Source organism: Physeter macrocephalus, chromosome 20 (genome assembly GCF_002837175.3).
Source record: "Physeter macrocephalus isolate SW-GA chromosome 20, ASM283717v5, whole genome shotgun sequence".
Classification (NCBI taxonomy): Eukaryota; Metazoa; Chordata; class Mammalia; order Artiodactyla; family Physeteridae; genus Physeter; species Physeter macrocephalus.
This window is the reverse complement of record NC_041233.1, coordinates 46042839-46062251: the sequence shown is the minus strand read 5'-3', so window position 1 is coordinate 46062251 and position 19413 is coordinate 46042839. Positions and strand designations below refer to the sequence as shown.

The window sequence follows — 19413 nt, the reverse complement described above, 5'->3', positions numbered from 1 at the left end:
CACACACACACACACACACACACACACACGCACGCACCACTGTTTTCTATGTGGATTTACTTGGATTTTATTTACATTGTATCCATTAAGAAGTGGATGCATGATATACATCTACGGCATTGGGATTCAAGGCTTGCTACCCACGGATGTACATAAAAGGCCGAGAATGTAACTTGCTTTACTGGTGAAATTGCTGTGATGTCATTGCCATTTGTTTGTCACTGAATTGCAAGGATCTGGCTCCCAAATAGCACAGACCAGTTATTCATAGCCTGATAGGTTATACTGTGACCAGTTGCTGTGAGTTATAGGAAGTCTTTTCTAGGTGTTTATAACAGAGCGATTTTTAAAATGCATCATCATTGCTAAAGAGTAATTTTCAAAAAGTTAAAAAGTATTGCATGTAGGTATAAAATGAACCTATATCATAGTTTTTGTTCAACTTAGGAAATTAAAGGAGAGTTTGAAGAACTGAAAAAAAAGGAATGCTATAATGAATTTATTAATAGATAACAAAATTGGTTTAAAAAGCAGCAATAAAACGTAACGTTTGGATTATCTTTCCTTCCAGGCAGATAAAATTTTATTTGCATTGCTATGGATAAGAATTATTTGGAACTACTTCTGTTTTATAGAGTTGTAAAATAATAGTCGGTCAAAGGTGCATAGCCCTATTGACTCAGAAAATCCCCAGAAGGCCCTCTGGGTGATGTCTAGCACTCACTGAAGGGACAGACACCTAGGACTCTCTTTTGTCCATTTCAAAGTCTTGGAAAATTTTTCCAGACATCATTAAAAAAATACTTTTCCAGCAATTTCATTCTTTGAGTACTTATAGTTTCAGACTCTGAGATTAATGCTCTTCTAATTTGTTCAAAACTGAGTGACAAGAATATTTAAAATGGGTATTCGGATTTCCAATGTCTTGTTCTGTTACCATTCCTCCTCCAAGCCCCACTCCACCCAAGTGGAGTATTGAAAATATTACGGTTAAGGTGGTAGCACCGTCTGATCTAAGTATTTCCTCTAATGACCAATCAAATAACACTCTCTGCTCTGCTTCTTACTTTCTTTAAGGGAGAGGTAGGGCATTGTAGTATCATTTTATATTTTAAATGAAAAACAGAGCAATTGAAAACAATATATAAAATTCTAATATTCTGTGTACAAATGGGATAGCCTGGGAAGTGATACATTTTAAGAGTCATTACAGGAAAATTTGTAGTTCCAATTATGAATTTAATAGATGAAAATTCATCATGTGACAGCCCAGGTAATACAGAATGTTTTCCACCACTGCTCAAAAACTGTGCCCAAAAGTAGAATCTTCCTTGGTCTGAAAGGGATGTGTTGATATGCCAGAAGTTGCCTGTACTGAGATTATAAACCATAGGAGAGGATTTATAGACCTTCTTATAAATTGACCTTATTTTATAGGTGAGAAACCTGAAGTCTAGAAGAAAGAGGAAGTTGAAAAAATTTGACCTCCGATTTCTTACTAAGTGATATGAGCTGTTCACTTCCTTAGATTAGTCTAAAAATAGGTGCTTTAATTCTAACTAAACATGTCAATAGTAGGTCTTCACATAAAAATTTAATTTAGGTTACTTTCATAATCTCTGTCTTTCGGTAATTTTTTGGTTGCAAAAACCAGGTTAGTTTCACTCAAGAAAAGGTAGAGGGGTGAAGGTGGAGATCAGGATGTATCTCTCCTGAGAATCCCAGATTAGGAAGTGGTTCAGGTTCAGCTCTCAGTTTCTATGGCAGACTTGGCTCATGACACTTACTCAGGGTCAGCCCTGAGTGTGCCTCTTGACCTTTTACCCCAATATCTAACTGGCAATTTCCTTTAGAGTTTCTTAATTCCAGTTTTTGAGGCAGAGAATCTTGATTGGCTGGCCCCAACTTTTTAGCCAATAAACGCAAGTCGAAGGCTCCTGGCCAGCCTATGAATGGCTGCATTTTGGTCAGATGTTTCTCCAGGTCCAATCAGCTATGGCTGTGTGTGGGGACTTGTATCATGTGATACAGAAGATGGCAATTGAAAAGCAACTGAGCCTGGGTGTGGTAGAGTCTCCCAGAAATAAGAGTGGGTGAACTGACATTGTGATATGTCTTCTGCAAATTCAATTTTAGTAAATTAGTTGATTCTCAGTTAAAAAAACATTTCTCATAATCTCCCTTGGAACTGGATTTAATGTTTTAATCTGTTTCTATATTGGAGTACATTTGGGATTTCTTTTTAGTTCATCTTATATTCTTATTAGCCAGCTAAATTTTGCCTTTTTTAGGAACACAAAAGACAGTTTTTGTGACTTGCAAAGTTTATTATGGTAGCTTGGTTTGACAATTCATGCTGAATTTTCTTTTGAAGCTCTAATGTTCCTGCAAAGTATTTAAAAAGGAAATTAGAAAATTCTCATTGTTGTGAGTTCCTTTAATTTCCATGAAATATTTATTCTCAATATCTGAGAAGAATCCAGAATCAAAAGACAAGGCATTTGGATTCATTTTTAAAGTAGTTCTTACATTGCTGACCTGTATATACTGTATGTTTGGGATATGGCATAACTTATATTTATGAGACTTTCTGACTAGTTAAGGAGAAAGTGTGACTGTTTCAGAGGGAGACTGCTTGGACAATGATAGATTAGATGTAGTTTAGATAATTTTTTTTTTTTTTCAAATTTTTTTTTTTTTTTTTTGTGGTATGCGGGCCTCCCTCTGTTGTGGCCTCTCCCGCTGCGGAGCACAGGCTCCGGACGCTCAGGCTCAGCGGCCATGGCTCACGGGCCCAGCCGCTCCGCGGCATGTGGGATCCTCCCAGACCGGGGCGCGAACCCGGTTCCCCTGCATTGGCAGGCGGACGCGCAACCACTGCGCCACCAGGGAAGCCCTAGATAATTTTTTAAAAGGCATTATAGTTTTTGATCCTATTTTACTTGAAACTTTTTTTGATAGTGATGTAAGACTGAAAAGATGGTTTTACTGCAAGGTAAATTATAGTAAAATATTATGTGGATGTAATTACCAATCCAGAATTTATTGGTGTGCATATAATATTTTGAGAAAAGAGTTTTTTTTTTTTAATTTAATTAATTTATTTATTTTTGGCTGCGTTGGGTCTTCGTTGCTGTGTGTGGGCTTTCTCTAGTTGCCGCGAGTGGTGGCTTCTCTTGCTGCGGAGCACGGGCCCTAGGCGCGTGGGCTTCAGTAGTTGTGGCTCGCGGGCTCTAGAGCACAGGCTCAGTAGTTGTGGCACACGGGCTTAGTTGCTCCACGGCATGTGGGATCTTCCCGGACCAGGGCTCGAACCCTTGTCCCCTGCATTGGCAGGCGGATTCTTAACCACTGCGCCACCAGGAAGGCCGAGAAAAAAGTTCTTAAGTCAGAAAAGAGCATGTGGACAATTCCTTCATTATTGCAAATATACTTATTTCCATTGTTCTTACTAAGCCCCGTGACAGACATGGACTAACAGTGTGGGGAGCACGGTAGGCTAAGGACATTGTAGGGAATTGCATGGGCAACCATCTAGCAATGACTAAATCTTTCGAGGATGTGTAGTAATCCAGTTCTGATGATAATGACTAAGTGAGAAAAGTAAGGGTGGCTGAACTGAGGGCTTGATTTGATATAATTGGTAACAGAGAAACATGATAGAGTTTTGGATGCTCACCAATGTTTGTCCTAGGTACTGAGAGCATTTATATTGGGTCGGCCAAAAAGTTTGCTCGGGTTTTTCTGTAACATCTTACGGAACACTGGTCAAGTGTGGCTCGTGCCCTCAAGGAGCTGTACTGTAGTGAAGGGGAGAATAAGACTTGCCTGGAGTGTGGCTGAGCGTGTTCTCCCTGGTGAAGAACACTGGTCCCAGCTGCTAGCAGAAGGAAGCCTTGCAGTATCTCCAGCCGGAGACTGCGACTTTCAGTCACCATAAATTAGACAGGATGCGTGGGACTTTGCAACTGTAGTTGTCTTCTTCTTCTTCTTCTTTTTAAAATTATCATCTATGACTTTATTTTTTTTATATAAATTTATTTATTTATTTATTTTTGGCTGCATTGGTTCTTCATTGCTGCGCGTGGGCTTTCTCTAGCTGTGGTGAGCAGGAGCTACTATTAGTTGCACTGCGCGGGCCTCTCACTGCAGTGGCTTCTCTTGTTGCGGAGCATGGGCTCTAGGCGCTCGGGCTCAGTAGTTGTGGCTCGCGTGCTCAGTAGTTGTGACTCACGGGCTCTAGAGGCAGTGTCAGTAGTTGTGGCACACGGGCCTAGTTGCCCTGCGGCATGTGGGATCCTTCTGGACCAGGGCTCGAACCCCTGTCCCCTGCATTGGCAGGCAGATTCTTAACCACTGCGCCACCAGGGAGGTCCCACAACTGTAGTCTTAACACTGTAAAGGTTCTTCTCCAAGCCAAGCCAAGAAAGAAAGAAAAGGTTCTATTAAACTGTGTTTACTGAGAATTAAATATTAGAGGAAGAATGCACTAACTTTGTACTTTGGATTTTGAACTCTTTTAAAGTAAGATTTAATTTGCATAGCACTCTGTTTATGAGTGAGAATGAGGACACTTTCAGTGGTTTTTCCTATTCTTATAAAGTATAATTTTAATAGAAAATTTAATAAAAATAGGAAAATATAATTAAATTGGTTGCGTGCTGTTACTGTTCTCACTATAGTATTCAAGTATAATTACACACCGTTTTCCCCCTGAGGAGAAGCAACTGAATTATAATAATTCAGTTTGGGACAGGGCTGCCAAAAAATGAAGCATGCCTGCTGCCCTTTCTGTGTCTTATGTCTGTGAGCCACCTAGCAAGATGAACCACTGCCCTCCCTGACCTAAGAGGGAGTCATAAGCCTTGAAAGGACTGGCCCTCCTGCAAATACAAGCTTGTAGAGTAGGAGTTTGCCATGCCTTAGAGAATGTTGTGAACTTGAGTCTTTTCCTTCCTCAGCTTTGCTTCTGAGGCTCATTCCTTTTTACTTCAAATCTTCTCCTACTTCAGTGTAGTTTTTCTTGGGAGGAAGTCAGCAGTAGTGAAAAACACAAGAGTTTGGCTATTGCTGTACCAGCATTATTGTGAATAGGGAAGGGTACTTTATTACTCTGTCCCCACTCCCCCCAATATTCTTCTGAATGTCACTGGGTTAATGTCTACAAAGATTCTTGCCTTACTATACTCAGTCTTAATTGAAAGTTTAAAGCCATGGCCATCTAAGTGTAATTTGGATAATTTTTTTCCTGCTTTACTGTGCAAGATGAGCATAGTTAACTCTCTTACTCACTAGGCCCAGAAAGAATTCACATGGTATGTTCACAGCATGTGTCCACTGTAAAATCAAGCCTGCAGCTTTTACTATGCTTTCCCTGTGCCAGAGCTGGTATAAAGACAATCACCAGACAGCTCTCAGCTGCTTTAGCAGTTATCTAATCCATAAAAAGAGTCCATCCAGACCTATTTTTATTTCCTGTCCTCAAGCCACTGGCTAACACGAAACTTCCCCCCATCTCGCAGAAGGAAGGCACGTTGATATCCTTCGCTCAGGACATGTCAAAAACAATTGGAAACCGGAAAATAGTGAAAGAATCACTAAATGATTTGGAATTGAAAAGCAGATTTGCTTGCTGTCATCTTTAAGCCAGAACTGTCCTGTGTTTTTGGCATTCGACACAACTTGATTTGGGACCTTTTCCTACTTCCTCGCATTGAAATCTTGGACAAGTTTTTACCTTGGACAATTTTCTGACCTTGGACAAGTTATATGACCTGTTTGGGCCCAGTGTCTGCATTTGATAAATTGGTGATCCTAACCTTTCCCGGCTTGCAGGGTTCTTACAGGATTAAATGTGAAGACATTTCATGATGTCTGACAATCATAGTTATTGACATTGACATATTATTTTGTATTTATCAGTGAGGATGCAAGAAGGCCTTATCACATAGTCTTATAACAACTTTTTTTAGATATTTTATTTCCTCTCCCTCTCAAGTAGCAGATGAGAAAGTTCCCTTTTTGAAGAGGGTTCTCATTTTGGCCCCCGCTTTTTGAACGTACTTATGATAGAATTAGATATTCATGCAGGTGTGGTATATCGTTTGAAGGTGACTTTATCATAGGTTCCTCAATAATTTTTGGTGGTAATTTGCCTTCTGTATCTGTGACTTTCTCTGAGGGACATCATGTTCTTTAGGTTTCCACACTTGCAGTGAGAAAGCATTCAAAGTGGATAAAACAAGTTAACATGTCAGAAATTTACACCTTGTGAAATTTAAGGATTTCTTTTGAAATTTCTCCTTTGAGGTACAGAAAGATGAGTAGGCCTAGTTTACATGTAACAGAACCATTCAACTTTTTGGTAATTCAGAAGAAAGACTTGATGGAATTTGAATTACTTGGTTCTTTTCTTATAATGATTCATGGGCAGAGACAATACAATATATTCTGTATCCAATTACAATGGCTTCTTTTCTGTGAACATTTTCCTTTTTGTTTTTGGTGTCTAGCCTTGCATACAGGCTGTAAAGAGGAACAGCTTTGCGTCACCTACTAACTGTTTAACTTTGTGCACTATACTTTGCTTTGAGACTTAATATCCTTATCTGTCTACAGGCAGATAAGATATGCTGTCTTCAGAGCAATCGGAAGATCAAATGAGATGATGCGTCAGTAACTTGGTCTAGCTTGTTAGACTAGTAGTAGACTAAACATACTTGTTTGGTAATTATCTTTATTTTATAGGTGTTTTTATACCTATAGAAAGGAGGTCCAAACTCCCTTGTCCCCCTCCCCTCTTCGCTCTGCTCCTACATCTCACATCCAACCGTACAGACCTCCTGGACAATAGGAAGAAAGGCCCTTTCCCTGCTATTTATATCATAAAACACCTTTTGTTTCCTACGGTCTCTGGAGACCCTGCAGGTTGACTTCAAACAACCATGCAGCCAGTCAAAACATCTTCCTCAGACACATCAACATCTTTCTGAAGTAATATTTTCTTGCAGTCTGTGACTACTTGCTTCTCTCTTGCATTTTATTTTGGTCCAGATGCAGATATTCTTAGACTCTCAGACAGATCCTTGATCCAATAGGCAAAACTAGTGTGTGGTATTCAAAGTCATGGCAGTGGTGACCTTTGGGGAGAGTGGTGGTTACACATATGTGTTCACTTTAGGAAAATTAAGCCACTGAAGATTTCTGTATGTATAAAGTATATTAACACAAATGTTTATTAATTTTTTAAAAGGGTACTCTTTCGCCTCTTTCTGCAGGTACTGTAATTCACATGTATATTCACATACATATTTTCGAAGGGCTATATTTCATTTTTAGTTGAGAAAGTCTTTTGTGAAATTCAATGAGGAAGCATTTCTAAGCTTTTAAGATGAGGTGGATTAAAGTCTATTTATAAGCTCTTTGATCATAAACATATTTAAATGGTGTGTAGTTTATCACAGGATACTGAATATAAACATGTTGCTACCTTTTTTATTCCTTTTTTACATAATTCTTATGTTTTGAAAACATGCCTTCATGCTTCTTTATCTTCCTCTGTATTGTCAGTTAGCAGTTATTTAGCTGAATGGTGAGAAGATAATTTATAAAATATATGATTTTAGAACTCGTGATACTGTTAGTTACACTTGGAATGCAATTTTTTTTTGGCATTGACTTTACATGCTTGCCTTCTGCATGGCTTTGCTTTGTAAAGCTTACTCTGAGTACCATGACAGCCAGAAATTAGCTGGGAAGTGGGAAAGAACAATTTTTGCTATGGCTAGGGAACAAGAAGTAAATAATAGTTACCTTGGATTTTAAGTTTTTCTTCTTATAAGCAGCTCATGACCAGAAGAATGCAGTTTAATTTACTTATTATTTTCTTCTAGATTGGAAGGAAGACTGATAAAGAGAAATAACGGGATTCAGGTAAATGGAATTAATTTCTTTATGTACCTTTTATGTTAAGTTTACATTTTTCGTGTTTTCCCATGAGAACAAAACAATTTTTGTGGTCAACTTGAATATATAAGGAATGTTTTGGGGATATAGGTGTAATAGTCAAGTACATACTTATACCATTTAATTAATCTAGTTACACATGTATATTTAATAATTACATTTATATAAAACATAATATTACAATTAATACTTTTTTCCTACTTCAGAGTAATTTTCTTCCGACTCTTTACATACATATTTGATGTCAGTGTCTTCATTATTAGAGTCACATTTTTGAAGCATCCAACACCATTTGCCAAGCATGTTATCATTTTAGTTGTTTGTGATACAGCACTTTTGGAATTCATGTATGGTGCTATCATTGGAAATTTTATTCCAAGCCACAAGAAAGTATTTGCATAATGTTAGAATAGTTGCTGTTTTCACTCTTCCTGTGTAGATGAACAGAGGAGATCTCCACTGTGTAACAGTTTGTAGATTTGCCTTGGTAAATATTCTTTCCTTCCTTTCTTCCTTCCTCCCTCCCTTCCTTCCATCCATTTATTCATTTATTTTGAGATAATTTCATGTACATTGTTTAAAATTAAACTAGCACTGTAACAGCCGTTCTCTGTTCTTCTTATACTCCCATTACTCCTTTACCCAAAGATGGTACTTTTCAACTCTTTTAGTTATATTTTCTGATATCCACCTACCTATTTCTAAATAGCCCACTGTGTGCATTTCTTGATTATTTAAAAAATTTTAGACATACACATTGATTTCCTGCTGAGGATTTACCTCTCATACACAACTCTTTACCCTCAGTACACATCTACTCTTCCTGTCTATTGCAATCATGTTACAGTCTGTGGTTAAATACATATTTAATGTTTGCTTTGTTATGACTATATTTTGTTTATGACTGAGCTTTGTGAGACTTATATTAAAATGTCTCAGGCCATTCTGCTTTCTAGTTGGTTGTATGTGATCTATTTTATTTCTCTGGAAAATGTTTGACTCTTTTCTTTATCCCCAGAATTCTGAACTTTCATATTGGAACATATGTCTTATGGCTTGTTGATGTTCATGGTCCTTTCAATTCAGAAACTCATGTCCTCTAATTTGGAAATTTTTCTTATACTATTTCTTTGATAATTTTCCTTTTCCTCCACCCTTTTCTCTGTTTTCTGTCAGTTTGTTAGTTGGATATTTGTACCTACTGGTTTGATTCTCTAATTTTTAAATGTCTATTTCTTAGCTATTTGCTAACTTTCTGTGTTTTTCTTTTTTTCTGAGAGGTTTTCTTTGTATTTTTTGAACTTCTAATTTCTGCCAGCATATTTTTAATTTCAAATTTAATTTTTTATTGGCCTCTGAATATTTCTTTAAGCAAATGGGAACCTGTTCTTATTTCATGGATACAGTATTTTCTCTTTTCCCTTGAGAATATGAATTGAATTATTTTGCAGTTTCTGTCTGCTTTTTGAACTATTCTTTTTCCTCTGTTTCCCCTTTTTATTAACTTGTTTTGGCCCCTGATTTTATTTTATTTTGTTTTTAAAGATTTTTTGGGGGCTTCCCTGGTGACGCAGTGGTTAAGAATCTGCCTGCCAATGCAGGGGACATGGGTTCGATCCCTAGTCTGGGAAGATCCCACATGCCACGGAGCACTTTTTCTTATACTATTTCTTTGATAATTTTCCTTTTCCTCCACCCTTTTCTCTGTTTTCTGTCAGTTTGTTAGTTGGATATTTGTACCTACTGGTTTGATTCTCTAATTTTTAAATGTCTATTTCTTAGCTATTTTCTAACTTTCTGTGTTTTTCTTTTTTTCTGAGAGGTTTTCTTAGTATTTTTTGAACTTCTAATTTCTGCCAGCATATTTTTAATTTCAAATTTAATTTTTTATTGGCCTCTGAATATTTCTTTAAGCAAATGGGAACCTGTTCTTATTTCATGGATACAGTATTTTCTCTTTTCCCTTGAGAATATGAATTGAATTATTTTGCAGTTTCTGTCTGCTTTTTGAACTATTCTTTTTCCTCTGTTTCCCCTTTTTATTAACTTGTTTTGGCCCCTGATTTTATTTTATTTTGTTTTTAAAGATTTTTGGGGGGCTTCCCTGGTGACGCAGTGGTTAAGAATCTGCCTGCCAATGCAGGGGACATGGGTTCGATCCCTAGTCTGGGAAGATCCCACATGCCACGGAGCACCTAAGTCCGTGAGCCACAACTACTGAGCCCGCGAGCCACAGCTACTGAAGCCCGTGAGCCTAGAGCCTGTGCTCCGCAACAAGAGAAGCCACCGCAATGAGAAGCCTGCACACCACAACGAAGAGTAGCCCCTGCTCACTGCAACTAGAGAAGGCCTGAGCACAGCAACGAAGACCCCACACAGCCAAAAATCAATCAATCAATCAATCAATCAATTTAATAAAAAAATTGTTTTTTGATGAGGACCATTTTTAAAGTCTTTATTGAATTTGTTACAATATTGCTTCTGTTTTATGTTTTGGCTTTTTGGCTGCGAGGCAGGTGGGATCTTAGCTCCAGGACCAGGGATCGAACCCACAGCCCCTACGAATGCAGGGGACATGGGTTCGATCCCTAGTCTGGGAAGATCCCACATGCCACGGAGCACCTAAGTCCGTGAGCCACAACTACTGAGCCCGCGAGCCACAGCTACTGAAGCCCGTGAGCCTAGAGCCTGTGCTCCGCAACAAGAGAAGCCACCGCAATGAGAAGCCTGCACACCACAACGAAGAGTAGCCCCTGCTCACTGCAACTAGAGAAGGCCTGAGCACAGCAACGAAGACCCCACACAGCCAAAAATCAATCAATCAATCAATCAATCAATTTAATAAAAAAATTGTTTTTTGATGAGGACCATTTTTAAAGTCTTTATTGAATTTGTTACAATATTGCTTCTGTTTTATGTTTTGGCTTTTTGGCTGCGAGGCAGGTGGGATCTTAGCTCCAGGACCAGGGATCGAACCCACAGCCCCTACGTTGTAAGGTGAAATCTTAACCACTCGACCACCATGGAAGTCCCTTGGCCCCTGATTTTAATGTTAGAGGTTTTTCTCAAATTAACGGTGAGACTTTAGTTGTCTGTTCATATTTGGGAGTGAGACTATAAAAAGTGGTCTGGAAATTTGTTTACCTAGTGGACTTCGCTATAGGCTTTTTGGACAGGAACCTGGACGTGTGAGTTGCTGTCTCCAAGACATCAGAATCTGCAAATCTTTTTTCTTGGATCTTTCAGTTTCTCCAAAACGGAATCCTCTGTTCACCGTTTTGTGGGGTAAAAGCTGGCCTGTGAGGATTTGCGGGAGCCATGTGGGGGGAGGGGGCCAGACGTCTCACCATCCAAGCCTGTAATGCTGACTTCTTGATGCCCATATTTCAACCTTATCTGATGTCTCTGAGTCTGAAGTCTTGCTGTATGGTTTTCCCCAGAGAGTAAACTGCTTTCTCTTATGGAAGTAATGACGGTTAGGCTGGCTCTACTAGTTGGGGAGAAGATCTGGAGTTCTAACTCCTTTTTTGGTTGTTGTTTAAATCAGCACAGATGTTATTACCTTGCAGTTCTGTAGGTCAGAAGTCTGACATGGGTCTTACTGGGCTAAAGTCAGGGTTGTCTGCAGGGCTGCCTTCCTTCCTAGAGGAGAATCCATTCCCTTGCTTTTCCCAGCTGCATTCCTTGGCTCTCGGCCCCCCTCCTTCCTTTTAAAGGAGCAACGGCAGGTCAAATACATCTCATGTTGCATTTCTTTGACCTCCTGTCTGCTTACCTCTTTCACTTTTAAGGACCCTTATGATTACATTGAATCTGTCTAGATAATCCAGGATAATCTCCTTAATTTTTTTACCGTGGTAAAAAACACAATATAAAATTTACCATCTTAACCTTTTAAGTGTATAATATAGTAGTGTTAACTATATTCACATTGTTATGCAGCAGGTCTCTGAAACTTTTTCTTCTTGCAAAACTGAAACTATACCCACTGGACAACTCTCCTTTTTCCCCTGCCCCAGCCTCTGGTAAACACTGTTCTATTTTCTAAGAGTTTGACTACTTCAGATGCCTCATCTAAGTAGAATCTTATAGTATTTACTTTTGTGATTGGCTTATTTTACTTAGTGTAATGTCCTCAATCAAGGTTCATCCATGTTGTAGCATATGACAGGATTTCCTTTTTTTTTTAAAGAGTAAATAATATTCCATTATATGTATATACCACATCTTCTTTATCCATTCGTCTGTTGATGGACATTTAGGTTGCTTTCACCTCTTGGCTATTGTGAATAATGCTGCAGTGAAGATGGTTGTGCAAATACCTCTTTGAGTTCCTGCTTTCAATTCTGGGCGAGGGGTAATACACCCAGAAGTGGGATTGTCGGATCATGGGGTAGTTCTATTTTTAACTTTTTGTAGAACCTTCATGCTGTTTTCCATGGAGTGGCTGCACCATTTTACATTCCCACCAACAGTGCACAAGGGTTCCCTTTTCTCCACGCCAACACTTGTTGTTTTGGTTTTTGAGAGTGGTCATCCTCACAGCTGTGAGATGGTATCTCATTTGGTTTTGATTTTCATTTCCCTGATGATTAATGATGTTGAGGATACTTTCATATGCTTGTTAACCATCTGTACATCTTCTTTGGAGAAGTGTCTATTCAAGTTTTTTAACTGGGTTATTTGGTTTTTGGTGTTGAGTTGTAGAAATTCTTTATATATTCTGGATATTAATTCCTTATAATATGTATAGTTTGCAAATGTTTTCTTCTATTTCATAGGTTGCCTTTTCACTCTGATTGTTTCCTTTGCTGCACAGAAGTTCTAAAGTTTGATACAGTCTCATTTATCTATTTTTAAAGCTTTTGTTGCCTATGCTTTTGGTGTCATAGCCAAGAAATCATTGCCAAATCCAGTGTCATGAAGCTTTCCCCCTATGTTTTCTTCTAGGAGGTTTATAGTTGCAGGTCTTACATTTAGGTTTTTAATCCATTTTGAGTTAATTTTTATATATGGTGTAAGGTAAGGGTCTACGTGCGTTTTGTACAGACTTCAGTCAGTCTCCCTCTTCTCAGCTCCTTACTGTCTTCTCCCAGGAACCAGAAGCTGCATGTCCTGAGCCTTTCTGGAGCATTCGGCTGGATTTTTGTTTGCTTCTCAGGCAGTGAGGTTCCAGCCTGTTCTGCTCTGCTCTACTCTGCTCAGCAGTCATCTCTGCCTTCAGCTTCCAAAATGCCATTGATGTCTGTTGTCTTCACTAATATACTTTTCTGTTCTTTTTGTCCTTATGAATTTATATCTTTTGTCCTCTTTGCTATAATTTTAATGGGGTTGAGAAGGAAGTAGAGATAAACAGAGCTATTCCATTGGGCATCCATAATCCCCAAGTCCATATTGCTTTTTAAAATGATATTTAAAAGACTTTAAAAAAATGATACCTCACATTTGCTATTGTTAGATCCTACCTCTGAAAATAATTGTTCAATCTATTTCTTTGCTTCTCTTTGTTAACCAGTTTCTATCAAGGGACCTATAAGCATCCAAAGGCTGGCATTAATTAAAGTTATTTTCCCAAACATTATTTTATTATTCAAAAAAACCAGATTTTTGTTTGTAATGTGAGACTTAGTGAGGTCTTGAATATAAGGTGACACCCTATTTCCTCAGTTATACTTTTTTTAGGTGGGCGGAACCCTTGATTTATCTTTAGGTATATGCACTGTATGTTGGTAGCATCAGAAGATGATGTTCTTTTATATAAATATATTTTACTCTGAAGCTTTTTTAAAAAAATTAATTGATTTATATTTGGCTGTGTTGGGTCTTCGTTGCTGCGTGTGGGTTTTCTCTAGTTGTGGCGAGCAAGGGCTACTCTTTGTTGCAGTGCGCAGGCTTCTCATTGCAGTGGCTTCTCTTGTTGTGGAGCACGGGCTCTAGGTGCACGGGCTTCAGTAGTTGTGGCACACAGGCTCAGTAGTTGTGGTTCGCGGGCTCAGTAGTTGTGGCACATGGGCTTAGTTGCTTCGTGGCATATGGGATCTTCCCAGACCAGGGCTCGAACCTGCATTGGCAGGTGGATTCTTAACCACTGTGCCACCAGGGAAGCCCACTCTGAAGCTTTAATTGAGCACTTTTAAGCTAATGTAATGGCAAGAGAGTCCTTTTTGTTTGTTTTTAGTTAGTTTGTGACAGTGGCTTTCTATTGACTGTATTTGATTATTTACAAGGATAGCGCTATTTCTTACAGATAGGATAAAGATTGGTTAAAATGGGAGGTTAGGCTTCCCTGGTGGTACAGTGGTTGAGAGTCCGCCTGCCGATGCAGGGGACACGGGTTCGTGCCCCGGTCCGGGAAGATCCCACATGCCGCGGAGCGGCTGGGCCCGTGAGCCATGGCCGCTGAGCCTGCGTGTCCGGACCCTGCGCTCGTCCGCAACCGGAGAGGCCACAACAGTGAGAGGCCCACATACCGAAAAAAAAAAAAAAAAAAAAAAAAAGGGAGATTGCTTGGTATGACTAGGTCCTTAGGGACTATCAAGAGTAGTTTTTTGTTCCAAGAATTGTTTCCTCACAAAGTTTAGCCTATTAGTTGTCTTAAGATAGGAACCCGGTTTGGTCGATGCAAATCCCTAGGATTTTTATCCTGGGGTCCAGGGATGGGCTTCAAAGAGTCGAAGATCCTCCTGAAATTTAAGTGGTAGTAGAATAGGCTTAGCTATCATCAGATATTCAATGATGAGGGGCTTGTGTGATCCTGAAAAGAGTTGAAAACCCACTTCTAATAGATTATTTTAAAGAAAAAAAAATAGAATGTTGCTGATTAAAAGAAACCTGATCAAAATGAAATGCCACCTTGCCAGATGCCATTAGATCCCACATTCTTTCACATGTAAATACAAATGACCGTAAATAGGGACTAAATGAACAACTTTCTTTGTTCTTTGTCAGATGCCAAACATTATCTCTATCTTCCTGGTTATGCACACACCCATTTACACACATATAACTATGAAAGGTATCATTCATGAGGGTAATGTTTTAGCCTAGAGAAATGACCACCTTTTTATCAGTCAACTTGTAAAGAGGGTAACTTAGGAGTTACCCTTTGTTTTCATAGAGAAACTGCTATACTTTATTTGTGAACAGAAGTTATTTGTTGACAGTTAAAGATAGTAGATAAATATATAAAAGGAGAGATACCTCTATGTGATAGAGGGTTACAGACTTTTGTTTTCAGTGAAGAAAAGATGGGATAAGTTTATGTTATGTATATTTTATGACAATTTTTATTAAAAGATTGAGGAAAGAAAGAAAGAAAAAAAGAAGAAAAAATGATGTGGGTGAGTAAAGATGGGGTGGGAGGTGGGGAAGGTCAGTTGTGAATTTTTGTTTCCAGTCTAATACTTGAAAACTTATATGCTTTTCTTTATAGTGAGGTGTCCTGGCTTGATAAGGTCTCTTTCAATGTAGGAATTTCATGATTCCGTTTTCAAAGTGGTTAAGCTTAAATTGCTCTTCTATTCTAGGTACACCATTGAGTTCTTTGGGATGCACAAAAGTGTCTGGCTGGGAAGCTTATGAAATAGAAGACAAGACCCTGCCTCAGGAAGCGTACATGAGAATAATTTTAAAGGAACCCAGCAATAAATGCAAAACAGTAGCTCTTGGAGGTATGTCATGACTTAGAGCTTGGATTGAACCTGGTGTGGCACACTCTGTACTAAGTCAAGTTGAGCCATTCTCTGGGAACCTTCTTAGAGCAGAACCTCACCCTCTGACCTCAAATACACTAGTGGCTGTTGTTCTCTGAACTTGACTGTAATGGGATGTCACTCTTAACTCTTTCTTAAGCAACTCTGACTCAGCCCCTCTAGAGTCCTTCCTATTGCCTGGCAGACAATAAAGATGACAGTAAAAAGGCAAAATTTGACTATGGACAAATGAAAGCGATAGTAAATTTCTAGCCAGATACCTCACTGCCTTCTCTTCTGGGAATGGGGCAGTCAGTATCAAAGCTCAATGAATGTGTGTCCTTTGAATCAGCTGTTACTTACTGGCTTTTCTCCACCCTGTTTGACATCAAGGCCATATCTGAGTCTGACTGGGTGGTGGCTGCATCTGATTCACTGGTTCCCTGTTAGTCTTGACCTGCTTGTCTCCTTGACCCCTCAAGTTACAGTGTTAAGTGGTTACTTCATTTTCTTGCTTAGAGCGATAATTCTTTACTCCTCAACCAACTTTATCATCAAGGTCAGGGTAATGCATTATTTCACATCCTTCAACCTTCAGCGATGTCTGGCTTTTGATGCACTGGCTCCTTTTTTATGGCATAGCCTATGACATGTTGTGTGTCATCTTGATCCTTTAGGGGTTCTTTTTCCCAATCTACCAATATAGAACACTTTAAATATACCCTGTGCCAAGTAGTTTATATCTTCGATCATCATACCATCATGAGAACATTAAACAAGTCCCACTTTCTAGATGAGAATGCTGAGGTTCCAAGTGGTTAAATAACTGGCCTACTATTTCTCAGAGAGTAAATGGCAGAAATGGGATTTATAGCATTTAATTAGCATATTAAAATCAAGTATTTTCTAATTTTATAATTTTACTGAGACTATATTATCGGTATGTGACATTCTTAAAATATGCCCTCTTTCTAACATATGCTCTGATGTCTTTGTTGATACGTTCTGAATTGATAATGAAGGCAGTATAGGAAGTATGAGTGGACTTTGATGTTTCTGATACAATCCTGTGTGTCTGTGACATTTGCACCAGCACCCAGATCCTTTCAATATAGTTAGTGAAGATGATAAAGACAAGGAATGATGAGATTTTGCTAGAAGTCTTCTCATGTAGTTCACAAACTTGTTTCAGAGCCTGAATCCTTTAAGATGTAGGGCATCTATTCAAGTGCTCAGTCTTGGCTCAAGTGATCACTTTCAGTAGGTATAGCTGGGAAGTTTCCCTGAAGGATGTGAGTTTTAAGTTTAAGTGAGTTTAAGAATAAATCGTATCCACTTTTTTTTTTTGCCCCCAATAGTGGGCAACATGAGTTGAAAATCTGTGTATTTAGACTTCTGAAATATTTTTATTAAATTAGCAGAGGCTATATATACTGATAAGTATTTTAAATCCTCACTAAAATCCGGGGAGGTTGGTGTGGTAACCTTCTTTGAAAGATGAATAACCTGAGGCCTGTGACATTATGAAACTTGCCCAAGCCTGTGCAGTTAGGGAATGGTAGAGCCAGAACTTGAACCTAGATTTGTCTGATTTCACGGACTGTGCTTTGAACAATTACGCTGCCTCACTGATTACACGGTGGTGACATTTAGATTGCAAATGTGGCCAAGGATTTTTTCCTGCTTTACATTAATACAAAGGCAGTCTTAAAACAAACAGTTAAACAGGCCTCACCCTCACAGAAGCAGAGGTTTCTAGATAGCCTGGTGTAGTCACTGATGTGGTTGCATCCAAACAGTGACAATTCTGTTATGATGGACTGAGAGCTGGGAAGTGTGCCTCCCTGGCTGTGTGTCCTTTCCCACGCTGAGCCTAGTACGCTGCCAGGAGCAGTTAGGCTTGGCTCACCTGAGCTGTTGGTGAGCAGCTGTTCCTTCCAAAGCAGTTGTGGCTGGAGTTTGGCTACAGAATCACACAGCTCTTGCATTTGTATATGAGTCTCAAAATTTATGAAATATACAATCCTTAGAACTTCAGGTATATTGTACCAATTTTACTAAAAGTAAAATTTCTTTTTGTTTTTAAATTTACTTTTTTCCTAATTCTAAACAGAAAATTTGATGAGCATTAACAAGTTCAAACAACAAAATACAAACCACCACTCAGAGGTAGCTGCTGGTAATATTTTGGTGTGGAGGCTGCCAGTTTTTTTTCTTACGACTACGTATACCGTGTAAAAAGTACAAAATTAGAATTATAGCGCTCTAGATCTGTTTTTACTCAGTATAACTTCAGTGTTTTCCCCCTGTTTTTAAGTTTTCTTTTACAACATGCTAAAAAGTGGCTACAAAGTGTTCCATGTGGGTAATAACATAAGTTATTCCATCTTATTATTAGGTAGACCTAATCCTCATTCAATTCAGTTAGTACCTCTTCAGATTAGGCCACAGTGGTAGGACAGAAGTATTAAAATAAACAAGGACTCCACAATTGCCACTAGTTTTTACATATCTTGTAAAATAACTAATGAGTGTTAGGATATGATGAGAAAACCTAGATCACTTCCTCTGTCACATTATACAGTAAACCTGACTTGTAAATTTCCCAGTACAAATGCATGAAGGGAGTACTGGAAATTCCCTTTTGACTTGTAAATTTTGAAACCTCCTTTTTCTTTCATTGAGGTAATTCATCTATGACAAGTAACTTCAGTTTTCACGTGGTTAGAAGAAACTTCTCAAATTCTTATTTGCAGATAGTTTGGCCCTACTACTTCCGTAATGTACTTGATGCTTCATGTACTAGTTAACTAAGCATTTTTTCCCCTCTTTTTTTTCGCAAGGAATCCCAGGCCTCATGAGTGATGCTGCTTTACAATCTCTTAGAAACATTCACCATGCAGTACAAATATGGCTTCTCCTGAACTGAAGAGTTCTGTGCTCCTAGGGGGTCAGAGTTCTCAAATGGTGATTACAGCTGAGATGGGTCAACATTTAATAGATGCATTCTACTTAGGCTGATACGAAGCCAGGACTATAATGTATTGTTCGTTTTTATTCTTCTCTAAAGGCATCACTGTTAAGTTAAATTATCATCATTATCATTATATCATCATCCTCACCAGGCCAGTGCTTTTCAGACATGGTTCTTTATTGCCCTTGAAATTCCAACATACCTGGGAGTGGGTTACAGGTGAGGGAGGAGGGCAAGGCCTTTGACCACCTTCTTGTCTCATCAACCAACAGCTCTGCTTTTATATGTTTTATATAGTGAACTTCCACAGAGTTGTTTTTTTTTTTTTTTGTGGTATGCGGGCCTTCCTCTGTTGTGGCCTCTCCCGTTGCGGAGCACAGGCTCCGGACGCGCAGGCTCAGCGGCCATGGCTCACGGGCCCAGGCGCTCCGCGGCATGTGGGATCCTCCCAGACCGGGGCGCGAACCCGGTTCCCCTGCATCGGCAGGCGGACGCGCAACCACTGCGCCACCAGGGAAGCCCCAGAGTTTTGTTTAAAGAAAGTTTTGTTTACTTCCTTAAGGAAGTAAAGACTGAGAATCACTGTGGCGTAGTGAACCTACAGGAGGATGAAAGAGAAAGAAAATAGATGTTTGCACAGTGTTGCTTCCAGTGTTCATTATGCCTGTAATTCTCCTGCAGGGACACAATCCCTCTTGGGTTTGGTACTTAACCATAGGCCCTCCAGTTGGAATTCTCATAGACTGACCTGCTTTTAGGGCAGTAGTTTCCCTAGAGGTACCT

General features: G+C 39.1%; 1 protein-coding gene across 7 annotated transcripts in view; it reads left to right on the top strand.

Annotated features, from left to right (window-relative positions):
- The window catches only part of SGMS1 (sphingomyelin synthase 1), a 301381-nt gene that overhangs the window by 134425 nt on the left and 147543 nt on the right, over positions 1 to 19413 (top strand). For 6 of the 7 annotated variants that reach the window (XM_028481655.2, XM_024121177.3, XM_024121175.3 and 3 more), the window contains 2 exons: positions 7893 to 7932; positions 15492 to 15635. The gene's annotated coding sequence lies outside the window, so the exon portion shown is untranslated. The remainder of the gene's footprint in view (positions 1 to 7892; positions 7933 to 15491; positions 15636 to 19413) is intronic. The other variant, XM_055081266.1, reaches the window with a different exon arrangement.